The 10,293-nt window shown below is 45.6% G+C and overlaps 1 protein-coding gene across 2 annotated transcripts in view; it reads left to right on the forward strand.

Annotated features, from left to right (window-relative positions):
• The window catches only part of LRRC32 (leucine rich repeat containing 32), a 45,003-nt gene that overhangs the window by 31,873 nt on the left and 2,837 nt on the right, over positions 1-10,293 (forward strand). The window lies entirely within an intron of this gene.

A 10,293-nucleotide genomic window follows, 5' to 3' on the forward strand; every position in this document is an offset into this window, starting at 1 on the left:
CAAAGGGAAATCGAGTAATGATCTCCCTTTGATCTGCTGTTAGAGCGTCGCCGTGCCGGTCCCAGCCGCCCCGGCCACATCGGATCTCGGACCGGCAGCGGCGATGAGGAGACGGCGGGACAAAGGTACGGGGGGTGGGGAGGCCGCACACCCGCAGCTCCTGCAAGCGATCGGGCGTCTCTAGAGACGCCTGATCGCTTGTATGTAAACAGCCATCGCTGGCTGTTTACATGCTCACAGTTTCCCCTCTCGTGTGCGCGCTGAGTGCCACACACGAGAGGGGGGAGGGGCAGGACGTCTTAAGACGACCTCCCGTTCCTAGCAGACGTCCGTCCGGCCGTTCACAAACGGCCATGGACGGAAGGTGGTTAAAAGAAAGAAGAATAAACAACAATTGGGCGGAGCTAGCGGTGGCAGCTAGCTCCACCCTATTGTTTCCTATTGGCCAGCACTTGCCAATGTCTTCTAGCAGGTCCTGGCCAATGAATAACAACTGGGCAGAGCCAGCCAGGACGTCACAGCCGGCTCCGCCCAGTTGTTATTGTTTAATGACAGATCAGCGTCCCCAGGTAATTTGGGGGGGCACTGATCATTTGCGTGCAGATTGGTCGGCCCACCTTTCTCCACGATTCGGCTGTCACTTCGGATCAGTCGAGCCAAAGCATATGCCTTCGGTTTGGCTGAGCTGCTCTGCTGCTGTATGGGCTATTGGGAATAGCCCGTACAGCAGCCCTTCGAAACCGAAGGGCTGCCGTACGGGCTATTCACTATAGGTGGTACAGCAGCCGAGCCGAAGTGACATCCGAAGCGTTTATTAAGCGTTTATTAACTGAACCAAAGGTCAGAGGCAGCCGAAGAGAGCCGAAGGATCAGCTGAAGCTACGGCTGTATCCTTTGGCTCCATAGTGAATAACCACCTTAGAACATTCTTTTTTGCCTCCATTCACACAGAACGAATGTACATGCAATTTCTCAGGGTGAATGGCTTTCAGAATTGTTCATAAATACACCCCATAAATTCTTACAGCTTTCGCAATCCAGCTTGGCTCCGTTCAGCACGAGAACATCTTGGAAGAAGCTGAATACATGTTTTACCTTTTTTTTCCTAGCATGTATACTGTTGTTTGGCAGGCCTTTTCTTTCATTGGTATTATCCTAATGACAGAAGTCGTCCCAGCCCCGTTAAGCTTATTTTGCAACGAGTTTGACGTCAGCAGGGGAGAAGCCGGCCAGTAAATATCCATTCACATACGCAGCGACCTCTTGATGAGAATCTCCGAGCGGAGAAAGTCGGGCAGATAACAATACGCTGACCGGTGCCAAGTTCCTGGAAGAATCTGGAAGAAAGGGGAGTTTTTCCTCTGGGAAGTTCGGCTCCACAGCATGCTGCAGCTTTTAATAGAGCAGAACAATTCAGCCGTCCACCAGGACCTGAGAAATTATGAAGTGTGTTTTCGTGGAAGGAGATATCTACTTGTACGGGGAAAATAAAAAGCCAAGGAGCTCTCTTGCCTGATTAACTTTGAGAACCCCCCAAAAAGGGGTCCCTTGTGACCTCTAGGAGCACTGGCTGATATAACACTCTGAAGGATTATCACAGAGGAGGTCTTCAAGGGCACCTGTGACCCAGGGACGTGTGGTCAGGGGAGGCAGGTGAGGCAGAGCCTCACCTGGTATTATGAAGAAAAAAGGTGTCAGCTTTTTCTCCATTCAGATCGGCTTCTATCAGGTTACACACCAGGGAAATCCTCACACGCTGTGTCACCTGTCATGGACGGAGCGCTGCCTGTTAATTATCCAGTTTTTGACATGTAGTTAGGTCACACAGCAACGGGCTTCCCCACTGCTTGTGTAACCTAACTTGGTAAGGCAAGAGCTGTCACAGCCTCTACTCTGTGTTAGAGGCGTGAGCTCTGTGGATGGCTTGCGCCATTGGTTCAAGCTGTCCAAACGAGAAAAAAAAACAGTGAGGACATCGATCTCGATGCCTCACTAGTGACGAGCAAGTGAGGAACAGGGAGGCTCCTGCCTGTCTCCTCCCTACACAGCTTGGTTACCGAGCTGGGGCGAGGCTTCAGTGGGATGGGGCGGAGCTTCAGCAGGAAATCTATACTATAATTGGGTACATTCTTCTATATAAAAGTAAAACATTTGAATGAAATTAGGGGTGGACTGATACTAGTATCGGTGCCGATACCGAGTATTTGGGTGAGTACTCAAACGCTGCCTATCCCGATACCGGAAGTACTGGTATCAGGAAACGAGGCAGTGAGTCATTACAAGCTGCCCAGCTTGCTGATTGGCACCAGGGAGCGTGGAGCTGGCTGCCTGTCCAATAAGGAAGCCGGGGTGTGTTTTGCACAATGCATGGTAACATATGGACCGAATTTATTTTGAATGACACCCCAAAATAAATCCCCAAGCACCGTGACCGACCTGCATTTTAGCTGACCAAAAAGCACTGTGATGTGCTGGGGAAAACAATGGTGCAGGATAAAAAAAAACATTCTAAAAGCACCACAGAGGGTCTGAATTATCTTTTAACCCTTTAACTGCCACTGCTGTAAGTATTACAGTGCAGATAAGGCATTTGGGATTCAAGAGACTCCTGAAGCATCTGTAAAGAGTACCTGTTACTCCATGTATGCTGTCACATAGGAAACTTGTCAGGAAACCTGTGATAGCTATAAAATTAGGTTAAAAAAAAAACAAGTTTAAAAATGAAATATATTAAAATAAATGAAAAAAATGCCTCATCCCCATGCACATACAGTAGAAAAGCCTGTCTCCTGGCAGCAGCTGCAAATTGCACTTTGCATGGAAGCAGTGGTCCCTCTGCACAGCTCTGACACACCTCCTTACTGAGTCAGACCGATAGCTTTGCAATCAGAAAAGCTCATGCTCCCTTCTGATTGGAGAGCTCTGACTCGACAGGGAGTGTGCAAGACCTCTGCAGATAGACCAGTGCTACCCTAGAGGGACCAGGAGTCCTTATCTGCAGCATGCTGGCAAGGGACAGGCTTTTCTGCTCAGGCTGTGACTGATTGTTAAAAAAAATGTAAGACTTTGCACTATTTGTTGGTCTTTAAAGTGAACCTGTTGCTTTGCCCTGCATGGACAAACCACAAATACACTCCAAACGTTTCATATATCTACATAATGTAATATTAATTCTGCCATTCACATACAATCTCCACCTTCACGGCTTCTTCTTGCAATCCTAATTCCCTGTGAAAGTGCACAATCATCTCTCCGGAGAGTAGATTAGGAAGTGTTGCTCTTGGAATTTGAAGGTTTTTTTTTTCTTAATGGAAATGTTTACCATTCCTGAGCCACTGCTGCTTCTCTCCCAGCATCTGCTCTCACGGGGTAAACTCCATCGAAGAACTTCAAAGACCCGAAGAAGACACTGGCTGGGGGAAATGTGTTTTATGTGCTGTAATCTCAGCCAAACGATGTTCCCCCTACAACACAAAGTACAGCAATTAATATTTCAGCTTGGAAGTACACAAAGTAACACTTAAATCCATCCCAGGAATCCAAGCCAACTGGGAGAAATTCCTCGAGAAAAAGGGGCATGCCTCCAACACTGCAAGCTGGGAAAGTAGGACACATATGAAGGAAAGGGCAGGGTACACTGCGAGTACAGTGCAGCATGGTTAAAACTACATGGTCTAGGGGTTGAGATCTAAATGTAATGGAGTTGATTTATTAACACTGCTACTTAGCAAAGCGACTGTTCACTGAACTTAGTAAATCAACTCTATTGAGTGTGTTTACAGTAATACAATTATATACTGCCCCCTTAGCTTTATATGCATCCCCTGGTACTAAAAACCCTTTTTATATGTACCCTCTAATATGTGGTTACCATTCATCCCTGTTTCCTGAGAACAGTCCCCATTTTGAGGGACCCTTCCCCGGGAAACAAGCATTGTAAGCCCTCACGGGCAGGGCCCTCCTTACCATCTTGTCTTAAATTGTATTGTGACTGTAATGTCTTCCTTATATTGTAAAGCGCTGTGCAAACTATTGGCGCTATATAAATCCTGTATAATAATAATAATTGTCCCCGGCAGCCAGCCATCAAAGTGTAATAATTTTACTGTGCAGGTGCCAACCCAACCATTGCACTGTGAAGGCGCCAACCCAAAAATGCACATTTTGGCTGTTGGGTTGGTGCCTGCGCAGTTGAAAATCCGGTCCTCCACCCCCATATATATTAGGGTGTCTCCTGCATAGTCACTACCTTTTTTGCTTGGGAAGGAGAACAAGGAGAGTGGGGGGTAGACACTTGCCAGCCATATCACAATGGAGAACCAGAGCCAGACATTGAGTCAAGAGTGAGGTATAGATAGATAACGGTATAGATAGATAGCCCAACAAAGTAGATTGTTGTGTACAGATCCTGAGTGATAGGGTGCCAACCCCTAGTAAAGTAATAGTAGCAAATGGAGAAAAAAGACAGTTGGGGTTTTTTTGGCACCAAATGACAAGTCCAATGCACAAAAGATAGTATATATGATCAAATATAATATTTATTCGTACAAAAAGGTTTTAAAAAACACGGATAAGTGAATATATTAAAAAATAGACAATTATATGTATATAAGGAAAACCTCCTAGTACCAACAAAGGTCCATAGTGATTGCTATGATAAACATGATCAAAACTAATGACATGATTTTGGCCTAGTCAGAACAATAAATTGATAAAATATAGGCTCTGTATATTGATAATTCATTGAACAGTATTATAAAACCTCAAATGGAACCATAGAGGTGGGTGATAGTGCGATGCTCGCAATGCTCTACGCGTTTCACACCACACTGCGCTTCTTCAGGAGAAGGAGGAGGTCCCCTCAGTGTGAGATCATCAAGTGCAAAAACCAAGACGTAGGGTGGAACTGAGAGACAAATGATCCCAGGGTGGTGGAGAATAAAAAGGGGTTGCTCATAGAGATTATTAATGAGAGAGTAATAAAGGAAATAATGTCATGCCCAGCGTAGATCCATCAAACGAGAGACACAGTAAGGAGCAAGCCCAGCAATGCAGTGTGGTCTAAAAACCACCTGCTACGAATCTCCAGCACCAGGCGCCGCCGGTACGAATGGGGCCGTCTCCAGCCACACACTGCCCTCTCTGTAATTGGTGGGTTTCCGCCGTCAAGAGAGGGCGCATTTCCCATGGGTGTAGTTGGTTGATTAGAAGATGCCATGTAGTTGGTGTTCGGGTAATCACAAGCCAGGAGACCAGAGTACCTCTGATAATACTCCCCCAGGAGGTGTCAAGTATGCTAACTATGTGGTGTTAAGGTGAGGCTGTTCCGTTATAAAGCATGCGGTCAGAAGATAATGTCAACTTTGCAGTAGGGGAAGGGAGTTAACATTGGCTACAGATATATTGAGATTACCAAGCTAGTTGGGAGCACAGGTGAAGCAGTGAGGAGCACATGGCCTGCTGGAATCAAGTCCATAGAGAAAGAAAGAAGGAAGGGTAGGGGAAGAGTAAGCACATAAAAAGAGGAGTGTGGCCTGAGAGTTAGCTTTTACATAAATGGTCAAGCACATTCTCCACAGACGTGAGATAATAGCTGTCATGGATTGTGGTGGACCCACTGTGTGACCAGAGGCAGCAGCCGACCAACAGGCAGGGCAGATGGTGCAGCAGTGTAAAGCTAGAAAAAAAACTGCTTGAATTTTAACTGATTCCTGCTAAATTAGCTACAACTTGAGCCACAGGTGGAACTGTCGGCACCTTCAATTTCAAAATTGAAGAAGTTGGGTGGAAAATAGTTGTCTGATCAGTGACTGCATCCTATCAGTTGTAGCCAATGTTCTGGTATTCAGGCAGCCGTTGGCATCCAAAACAATGGCTGGTGGAGCAGATTCCTCCATCCCACTGTTTAGCTGAAGGAGAGAGATCTACTCATGTATGGGTAGCCTAGGTCAACAGACAGATGGTCAAAATAACAGAGGTTCCAGATAGGCAAACAGAACGATGACTAACAATATCAGGGATTAAAGGTCCAGGTGCATAATAAGTACAGAAAAGCGCAGTCCAATCGATTTGCAGGAGTAATCCATGACATGAACAGACAGAAGTCAAGCAGACCTAAATCCAGGGCATGAGCGGACAGAAGTCAGACAGACCTAAATCCAGGGCATAAGCAGACAGAAGTCAGGCAGGCCTGAACCCAGGGCATGAGCAGACAGAAGTCAGACAGACCTAAACCCAGGGCATGAGCAGACAGAAGTCAGACAGACCTAAATCCAGGGCATAAGCAGACAGACTAACATATTGATCAGCTACAGGCTAAGTATCCAGCAGTCTACCTAAGCTTTTCTGATTATGGCAGGTGTGTGCTGCAGCGTCCTAAACTTCAGTGCTGAGTAATAACCAGCAGATGGAGAAAGTGTCAGAATGATCAACGCACAAGGCAATTTAAACCTTAGATGGAACAGAAACAGGATAGAAGGAATTTATCCAACAATGGGATCCATTTAGGGCACAAAACATGTCACTTTTAAACCTACCCTGCTCCACCGCTGAATTACACGCAACCGTGATTGTCTTCATCTAGGGAATTACATCTCTTGAGAATCCTAAGCCTTATCCTAAGGAAGTAGGAGGAACTCTACCTGCTCTTCTGGGCAGTGTGATAGTGGGTCCTGGTGTGCCGATCCCAGCATTTCAGACATGTAGCAGTGCCAACCTCCACCACTGGCCACAGCGGGAGAGTTCCTGGACTGGATCCAAGAGTCACTTCTGGGCCACAGATAAGCAATTCTATATATTACATGTGTGAGTGCATCTTGAATAATAATTTGACTTTCTTTAAAATCACTTGTTACACTATGTTGGTGCACTCTCGTTTGCATTGCACATTCTTATACTATATGTATGGCAGCAGCAAGAGACCACTGGTGAACTATCTTGAAGGATTGAACACCTGTTCTGATTCTTATTGCCTCCTTCCTCTGCATAAGCATCTTGTTCTGCCTTCTTTGATTAGTCCTCAGGGAACTACCAATAGGTAGTACAATTGTGACAGCTTGGACAACCCCCCATGCCTGTCCATGGCCACCTTGTGGCTAGCTTCAGTCTAAAAATGGATTACCACTTCTTTCTACACATGATTTCCATAAGCCTTTGTTTGCTTTTTACGTTGTACAAGCAACATATTGTATACATGTCCATATTCTTGTTACAATTTGCAGCAAAAATGTCAAATCTCCTGTAAGACATGTGATTGCATTACGCAAGAACATCTGCTCTTCTTCCATGTGCTGAGCATTCATGTGAAACAGATGTTTGCAGAATGCTACAACAATTAGCACAAGCTCCCCCCAGCTTTAGTCACAGGGATTTCACCCGTCCTTTTGTGCCACTTCCAGATGCAAGACGCATTGATGATCGGCCTGTGATAGATTAGCGCAACGCTTAAACACAGTGTTCAGAAAGAGAACTGCTCTGGTTGCAAAGAACAAGCATAAAGCATAGTAAATAATAAGGTAGGAGCACCATGTCATTTAAACGTTTTTTTTTACTTCACTGCATGAAGAAGGATGCAATCCTTGTATTTTTTATGTCACATAAGGGAATTTCCGAGGTGCATTCCCTCCTTGTTCAGCAACTGCTCATACCAGCAATACCTTGAAACATCCTCTTCACTTCACAAGTATTGTATCCTTTTAAATGCGGTACACTATATGGCCAGATCAGGGGCGTAACTAGAAATCACAGGGCAAAATTTTGTATGGGGCCCCGTGATTGCTAGTCATGCCACTTGCAGAGCCCCAGCGGAGAGTGACCCTGCAGAGCCCACCATAGACTCTCTATAGTGGGCTCTGCAGGGTCTGAGATCTCTTACCTGTCAGCGCCTCTGTGGTCACTGGGTCCCAACTCCTGTTCCGTCCCCGGGCCCCGACTCCTGTTCCGTCCCCGGGCCCCGCCTCCTCTGCTATCGACGGGCCCCGCCTTCTCTTACATCACTGGTCCCACCTGCTCTTAGGTCGCTGGCCAGTGATGTAAGAGGAGGCGGGCCCCGCCTCCTCCATTCCGAACACCGCCCTCATCTGCCGCAGCGACTGGCTGTCACTGACACAGTTTTGCAGCGGCTATGAGGGGAAATGCGCCGTGGCCTCTGCTGAGCTGTGTCTGTGACAGCCAGCACCCCCACATGCCATAGCAACCCAGGCAGCCCTGGCTGGGCCCCCCTGTGCCCGGGCCCCATAGGGGCCGCATGGGTCGCTATGGCGATTGTTACGCCACTGGGCCAGATATATGTAGGCACCCCTCAGAATGTTTGTGCTCAGGTGCTTCCAGTGAAGGGTACTGTGAATGGTGTTATAAGTCTGCTGCATGCAAGAGGAAGCCTTTCCTTAGTCTCCTCTCCCTCAGGTGATAGGACTTCAACATTGCAACTTTGTAGCAAGTCATGAGAGAAGAGGCTTCAGCGGGGGTTAATCTGTGTCCAAACATTTTCAAACTGCACAAGCATGAGTGCAAGATTGTGACATCTCTGAGCTGGCATCACAGGAAGTAGATGCTGACCCCGGCTGATAACTAAACAAAGATGGTTCTATTCTACTAGAAAGAAAAGCAGATCAAGGCATTGCTGGGGGGGTATTGTGATCTCAATAAGATGCAATAAATATTTGTATTGGAAATTACCGGTACATATAACTAAGAGGTGTATGCAATCAATATGAAAAATATCTGATGTTAGGTCTAAGTTACAAGCAAGCAAGAAATATCACACTATCACCTATAAATAGTAGAAATTATGTAGTGATGAAGAAGAGAATAGCAATGATGGTTACAGGGGTAGATAATAGTACATGATGGTTACAACACAAGAATAATTACACAAAGAGAAATAAATCAGCATAAATACAGCAACAGGCCGCAAGTTTCAGGAATGCCACGACGATTGCCATGAAGATTGCTGAATCAGTGGTCAGATGGCACTGTATATGGGTCCACTAAAGGGCCTTGCTAACAAAACCATATTTTATTTCTGCAGTTCTTAGAACAAAAAGTCATAAAACTGCCAACATTGTGCTAATTAGACATGTGCGATTCGTTTCGTTCCGAATCGAAATTCGGACGAATTTTCGGAAATTCGGACATTCAGATGTATCCAAATTCTGAATTACAGACATAACGAATGCAAACAAATCCGAATTTCCATTTCTGAAAATTCGGTAGCGGTAGTTCGAACGTTCGTTTCGTTTTCGGTTCTTATTGGTTTCTTATTCATTTCGTTCGTTGGAGCAAAGTGACATTAGAGAATTAGAAAAATATTTTTTCCCCCTCAAATGTCACTTTGCTGCAAACGAATGAACGAAACGAATAAGAAACGAATAAGAACAGAGAACGAAACGAAAGTTCGAACTACCGCTACCGAATTTCGTCCGAATCCGAATTCCGAATCCGAATCGACTTTCACACCCGAATCCCGAAAAACGAAATAACACAAATCCGAATTTAAAACGAAACAAAACTAAACAAATTTTTTGGCAGTGCACATGTCTAGTGCTAATCACTGGATGAAGCAGTATTAATAATCTAGCTAATGAGCAGTACAGTAGTTGTTCTAAGCTTTATGCCAATTTAGTATCTTCTAGGTGTAAATGAACCTCTACACTACTGATGTTGGGTTGAAGAAGCTGTAACCTCTACTGGACCCAACAATCCTTCAGACTCCAGCTCGTACCAAATTCAGTATCTACGAGGTTTAAAATTAACCTCTACACTAATGATGTTGGGTTGAAGAAGATGTAACCTTTAATGGACCCAACAATCCTCCAGACTACAGCTCTGACTCTCATTGGGGAAAACATTTTTGTTTTTCCTCCTCCAGAATAACTGGAAGCAGGTTATCATCTAAAAATAGGAAGGGGGCAAAGGCCAGGATCGCTAGCCTTCTGTGATGTCACCTTATGAAAACTGTATTAGTTCACTATACACTAACAGGATAATATCTGTCCAGTTAGGAAAGGTTCAACCTAGCAAAGGAAATAGTATTTTCTGACTTTCACAACCACAGATCACAAGTTTATTGTTTTATGTGAGACATAGCATGTACTGTATATGATTACATTTGATGAAATGAATACCGATCTCCAGGCCTTTCTTTGACCCCGCGTACCCTCAGAGGTTATGCGGGGCCTTTGTTTAATATGAGACTTTTCAGGTCGTGGCCTGTATCCTATCCTCCTCGAAACCCCCCCCCCCCCACCCCCCCCACCGAGCCCCCAGCCCCCACACATCCCTCCCCCAGACCCC

The sequence above is a fragment of the Nanorana parkeri genome, unplaced genomic scaffold (assembly GCF_000935625.1).
Source record: "Nanorana parkeri isolate BGI_ZX_2015 unplaced genomic scaffold, ASM93562v1 scaffold1428, whole genome shotgun sequence".
Taxonomy (NCBI): Eukaryota; Metazoa; Chordata; class Amphibia; order Anura; family Dicroglossidae; genus Nanorana; species Nanorana parkeri.